General features: G+C 34.0%; 1 pseudogene; it reads left to right on the top strand.

Moving 5' to 3' along the window:
• Window positions 1-1,018: 1,018 nt before the first annotated feature.
• On the top strand, window positions 1,019-1,760 carry LOC145059206 (dirigent protein 22 pseudogene; annotated as a pseudogene).
• The last annotated feature ends 4,989 nt before the right edge of the window (window positions 1,761-6,749 follow it).

Below are 6,749 nucleotides of genomic sequence, written 5' to 3'. Positions count from 1 at the left end.
AACATGCATTAATCGCTTGTACACTGTAGGTTTCTTATATACCTACGGTGTACATGATTTTTTTTTCGTTTTCTTTGTAGCTTGTATACAATGTAATATAAATTCAGTTTTGTTAATTTTTTTATAAATAATAGCCAAATACCAACAAAAAAACAAAATTGTAGCTTTTTAGACGAAATAGTAGATCATTTTAAGTTTTATGGTTTCGAGAACAGTAGACCATTCAGAGGAAACCGTAGACCATAAAATGGTCTATGGTTTCGTATTGATTTATGAAAAAAAAAAATCCTTAAGTATAAGAGTCGTAACATTAGATCATAAGCGAAACAAATGACATCTAGTTTAGCGGTATAAAGTGTTGTTTCCGTCTTTGAGGTTGAGGGTTCAAGTCTCATCTGAGACATAAATAGTATTAAGAGTAGGAGTAGTATAAATTTGCCGTTCAAAAAAAAACTTACGGTTTGATAGCTATTTTAAGTTTGATAGCTATTTTAAACTAAGTCCTAAACTTTGACTAAAGTTTAAAAAAAAAAAAAAAATTGGCTTAGATTAGTAATTTGATCAAATAAATTAGTCGACTAAAAAGGCAAAAACAACGCCAACAATTCTCTACTCTAGAACTACCTCCTAGAGTACCAAAAGTGATATGAGAACGTACGGTCAATATTATTTAACTAATGCAAGTCAAAATATGTGTACCATCGAACGTACATATACTATTTTAAATAAAAAATTATTACTATTGTATTATAATGATTAATGATTAATAAATTATAATCTCCATCTTTTATTTATAATTAAAAAGAAACCATTCAACTAAATATATAATATCTCAATACTTCAATCTTTTTCAAGTTTCAACCATCATCCACGACAAAATAATAAAAAAATAACAAATTGAAGACGACTAATTCCCGTAGACGCGGAAATATTTGAATGCAAAATTTTCCAAAGTTGATTTCAGACCCAAAAAATAATCCAGAACCTTTTCCCGTTCTATATAAGCATCAACCTCAACAAGCATAACTCACCAACTCTTCCATTCTCTTCCAACAATGGCTACTTCTGTATCGAAATCTATTACAGTTATCTTTTCTATTCTTCTTCTATCTTTCTTTCTCACAGTCGAATCCCAGAAGTTTTCAAGAAACCTATCACAACGATCTTTAGGTTTGAGAAAAGAGAAACTGAGCCACTTTCGTTTCTACTTCCATGACATAGTTAGTGGCCCCAACGCCACCGCCATCAGGATCGTTGAAGCCACCAGAACCAACCGCACTGCCGCCACTGGTTTTGGTGACATCAGCATGATCGACAACCCTTTGACCATTGGCCCTGAAAGGAACTCTAGGTTGGTGGGTAGAGCACAAGGGATGTATACATCAGCGAGCATAAACGAAATGGGTTTGTTGATGGTTATGAACTATGTCTTTGTAGAAGGAAAGTATAATGGTAGCACGTTGTGTATAGTTGGCCGGAATCCGGTGATGTCAACGGTGAGAGAGATGCCGGTCATCGGAGGAAGTGGGCTTTTCCGGTTTGCACGTGGATATGCAGAAGCAAGAACTCATACTTTTAACATGAGCAATGGTGACGCCGTCGTGGAGTTTAATGCTTATGTTTTCCATTATTAATTATTAATATTTGTATTTTTATTTCATGTTGTTGTTGAAGTTTTGATTTTGTTTTCCGGGTTCTGCATTTTTTTGTGATGATAAGATATAGATTACAATATTGTTTCCACGGTATTATTGATTATTAACTAATAAGTCTACTTATGAATCACGTATAGGCAAAATGTTTGTTATACAGGAGTATTACTGTTAATTTTATATATATATATATATATATATATATATATATATATATATATATATATATATATATATATATATATATAATATGAACTAACAAGTTCAAGTTATGACAAAAATAACCTACACAAACCAAACTCGATCATTTTATAATACTATTAACATGATAGCATGTCTCGTAAAAATATGTTTGAACATTGAGTGGTCTAGTAATTAAAGTAAGTATATATTATGTTTGCATGTTTAATATAAAAGTTATATAGAGATAACTAAAAATCGACCATATTTTATTTTGTTTTTACTGATTTTATGGGCATCTAAAATGTAATGAGCTTTATAGAATAGTTTAATGGTCATTAATCTCAAAATTTATTGAATGTTAATATTACATGTTAGGATGATAGAACTTCATCTATTGAATGAAAGTTGTATCTCTGAATACACTCTTGATTGTGGAAATTGTAAGTGGTGATTGATTATCAGTTACATATATGACTTAAAAAAATAGTGCATCAATGAAAATCGTTTTTCATTAAGAAAAATTGATAGAAAATGATCAAAATAGTATATATAAATAATGCATATATACATATATTAAATTGATAAGTTATATTTTTATAATTATGTTATGTTTGTCTAATTGTAATTAAATTAATTAATACAAATGGTCATTTTAAGGCTAACATACAAATAAACAATATTCTGATCAACGAATGTTTACCCGTTTTAAGCATTTTTTTAAAAGAAAATTAGACTCATTTATTCATATATGCTTCCTATCGTCTAACGCAAAAGTAGCCGACATGTACCAAATAATTGGAAAGTAGTCAAAGTACGAATAGCCGCCATCATTGATACACTAAGTTGTAAGTTAAAAAGAATGTTTTAAAAATCGGTTTGAATTTGTCGGTCGAACCAGTTGGACCGGAAATCAGGGAAGAGAGTGGTTCAACTATCACCGGTTTTATGTCTATTTCTGAACCAGATCGAACCGGCCGGTTTTTATAAAAATTCGATTGAACTGGTTCAATTAAACCGGTTAAACTGAATAAAAACACATGTAATTGAAACATTTTGCATAATAAACTTTGATAGTTTTTTCACATTTATTAAAATTTTCTGAATAAAAGCACATGATAAATGTTATAAAGTTTTTTGATGCATTTATATTCATCTAGGAGTTTATTATTTTTTTTATGCATGTGGATTGATGTAAAACTTATGATTATGAGGTATTTTAATGTATTTAGAACTATCTACAACTTGTTTTCATGTGCATTTTAATGTTTGAACTTGTAGACATCAAATTATTGATTTATGTATGTAGGTATGTGTATGAAAATACGAAAAAAGATGAAAATTATAGAAACCGGTTTATTCAGCGGTCGAACTGGTTAAACCGGAAACCGGTCACCATACCGGTTTAACTAAAAAACCGGTTTTTAAAACATTGGTTAAAATATTATTTAGAAAATTATAGAGTAAATTAGACGGATCACATCGTGGTGTCGTAAAGGATACGTTCAGTCTCTATTTTTAAAAATTAAGTGAGATTGTTCCTATATAATTGTTTTTTCCCAAATTTATTTTATTTACTTATCATTTTTAGATTGAAAAAGAAAATAGATATCTACACCTAACCTATCCCTCCCCTTCCCTTTTCACAGCTTAGTCTCCTCTCTTTCTCACCCCTCTTCTTCTCCATCGATCCAACAATCATCATCAGTAAATAACATCATCACTTGTTAACTTTAATACCACCACCACCAATGTGGCTCGACATCACCGTCGTAGCTCACCACCACATCTCATGTTTCTCCGTTGATAGGCGGATAAAAAGAGGCAACGGTGATTACCTACTCCTCCTCTATCGCCAACATCTCATGTTTCTCCGTCGACTGTTTGGTTGTGGAATAAGGACAAGCGCGGCGGTGGTGATGATGATGTTTGTTTTCCCTTTGTATCAGAGCTGATGAACGGAAGTAATAGGTACTTAAACCCTAGGTGGCGATCCTAGATCTGAGACGATGAAGGTGAAGGTTCGAAACTGAAAGGATGTTCAGCTGTGTTTTAATCAATCGTAAAGTAAATCAGAGTTAATAGAACAAAAAAATCTAAATAAGATCTTATTTCAGCTCTATTATCCGGATAGAGTACAAGTGATATCAAAATGAGACTAAAAGCTCAATGCGTACAAGTGTGCAAAAGTTATGACTCACTTAGCTACCTACCATATTTATAGGATACTCACAGATACAAAAAAATACTAGGACTCGACATCACATTGCGAATCTATAAAGTGCCTAGTAAATACCTTACATAACGAAGTCTTGTCGACTACTCGTTATTTACAAACACTCGTAATCAAGATAACTACCTAAGGTTCGACATATCACAACATATTGACTCTACATTCTTCCCCTTTGTGATCAATGTCGAATCTTCAAACTGAGGGTAGTTTCTTTATTGTTTGTAGCAAGACTTTGCGAATCTCCATGTACCATAAGATGATATTTGTTGTAACATCCCAAAAATCATAGTAAAAAAATTTTGTTTTTAAAACCATATCAAATCCATAAATCATTCAATCCATAGCTTCCAAAAAAGACATAGTCATAAATTAGAGTCTCCCAAAATCATTTATCAACAAAATATCTAAGGATGATGTGCACAGTGGCACCTTCGCCTTGCCCCGATCATCTGATGTACTTGAAACCAAGAGATCAAACTATAAGCTAAATCTTAGTGAGCTCCACTACAGCACCCCACGCCACCAAACAGATAACAACATGCATACATGAGCCCTCAGCATGACTGGACCGCGTCGCAAGGCCTACAACCTATCTGGACTGCTCTCTGAGCCTTCAGCCTGACTGGACCGCCTTGAAGGGCCTTCAAGTTATCCGTTCTGCCCTAGGTATCTTGGCCTTCAACACAAAGCATGCCCGCCTCAACCCAACCATAATATGTCGACATATACAACAGATAAACATAAACATATAACCAGCAAGTACATGTAATCATACAGATCTACCAGTCTAACATATAACCATCATACATCATCCTATATACTAGGATACATCACCTAGTGGGCCGACATTGGTGCCTTCGACCCATGAGTACAATAAGTAAAACTTACCCGAACTACTCAATTGAAGCACAACAGCTACCACAGCATCAGAACAACCAACCCAAACTTCCTAAAACCAAACCGAGACCAATCCTTAGTCAAATACTCAATTCTATCCAAGTTTGACCAAAAGTCGAACTGGTCAAAAAGTCAATGGTCAAAGTCAATGTCACGTCATGACCATTCCTTGGTCACGTTGTGAGAATGCAACGACAAAACAATCACGATTATGGGCACCGACACATCATGACACATCCTATGTCACATCGAGAATTCTGGCAAGAAGGCCAAAATCTTCATTAAGTGCTTAATCTTTTCAGACCAAGGTCGATAACCTCAAATCTAGTTCCTAAATAGCTTCATAATGGATAAAGTTTCCAGTTTTTATCCATTAGGATGGTTCAAACAACCAAGATCTAGTCATTAAGTCTCAAAGGAGCCAATAATGTATCTTTCTCAACTAAATCCATTAAGTCCAAGTATCCAACCTTCAGATCTGAATCAACATGATGTATAGATGGATAAAGTTTCTAACTTTATCTATAATAATGTCTTAATCTTTCAATATCTAAACTTTAATACACCAAAATGACATAAATGACCAAGATAACTTGCATGGCTGAAAAGGGAGACAAAAGTTCAAAACTTTCCTAGTCCACAAGGTCCAAGAAAACATTCTAAATTGATCAAAAGGTGGTGGATTCCAGACCTGAAACATACAATGTTCTTGGGACCTAGGAGAGTAATAAAGTTGCAAACTTTATTCTCACTTAAAACTCATTAAAATGGACCAGAACACCAAATACACTTAGATCCAAGATGAAATGCAATAAAGTTTGGAACTTTATAACTTATCTAATTACATTTGACTTAAAACACACAGAACTAATATCCTTAATTCATGAAAGAAGTCTGAAACATCACTTTTCCCATTTTACCGATTGACTCCAAGACACAAACCAAGGGCTTAGTGTAACATCCATAAAAATCATGTCAATTTAAAACTTTTTAAATCATTCAAAAACCAATAATTATTACAAATTTGTTTTTAAAAAGTTTTATATCAAAGTATCCCATAAATCAAGATCATAAAAATGTGAGGAGGTGCACGATCACGCATTCGCCTTCCCACGATCATCTGAAGTACCAAAAACAAATTCCAAAACTATAAGCCCGAAGCTTAGTGAATTCCCCCAAAATACCCGCACAACGAATAACTACATATAATAACAGCATGCTATGGGCCCAATCAACCATCGGGTTGGAATGCCCCATGTCCTCAACCATCGGGTTAGAATGCCAACATACTATGGGTACAATCATCATCGGGATGGTATACCCTCGGCCCACAACCATCGGGTAGGAATGCCCACATATTATGAGTCCAATCATCATCGGGATGGAATATTGTCGGCCCACAACCATAAGGTTGGAATGCCTCGGTCTGTTGGCTCTCGCACAAAGCAGATAAGCCTCAACCACTAATCAATCATGTGCACATATATCAGATAATCACATAACAATCTACAGACAGACAAACCGATCTACAAATCACTAAGCATGGCAACATCCTATCTACCAGGATACCAATCTAACTGATCATAACCACATAGAAACATCCTATCTACCAGGATATCGATCTAACAAATAAAAATAACAATAAAGCAGGATAACAATCCAAAGGGTTGGCCTTGGTGCCTTCGACAATTGTGTATAGTGAGGAAAACTCACCTCACAAGTAACTTGGAATGATTATGTCAAACTCCCCAAATACAGCTCGAAACTCAATCACCTACATCCATCAA

Source organism: Lactuca serriola, chromosome 6 (genome assembly GCF_051521515.1).
Source record: "Lactuca serriola cultivar US96UC23 chromosome 6, Lser_US96UC23_V15, whole genome shotgun sequence".
In the NCBI taxonomy this organism is placed as follows: domain Eukaryota; kingdom Viridiplantae; phylum Streptophyta; class Magnoliopsida; order Asterales; family Asteraceae; genus Lactuca; species Lactuca serriola.
The sequence above is the reverse complement of the archived record's forward strand: the minus strand, read 5'-3'. Positions and strand labels throughout refer to the sequence as shown.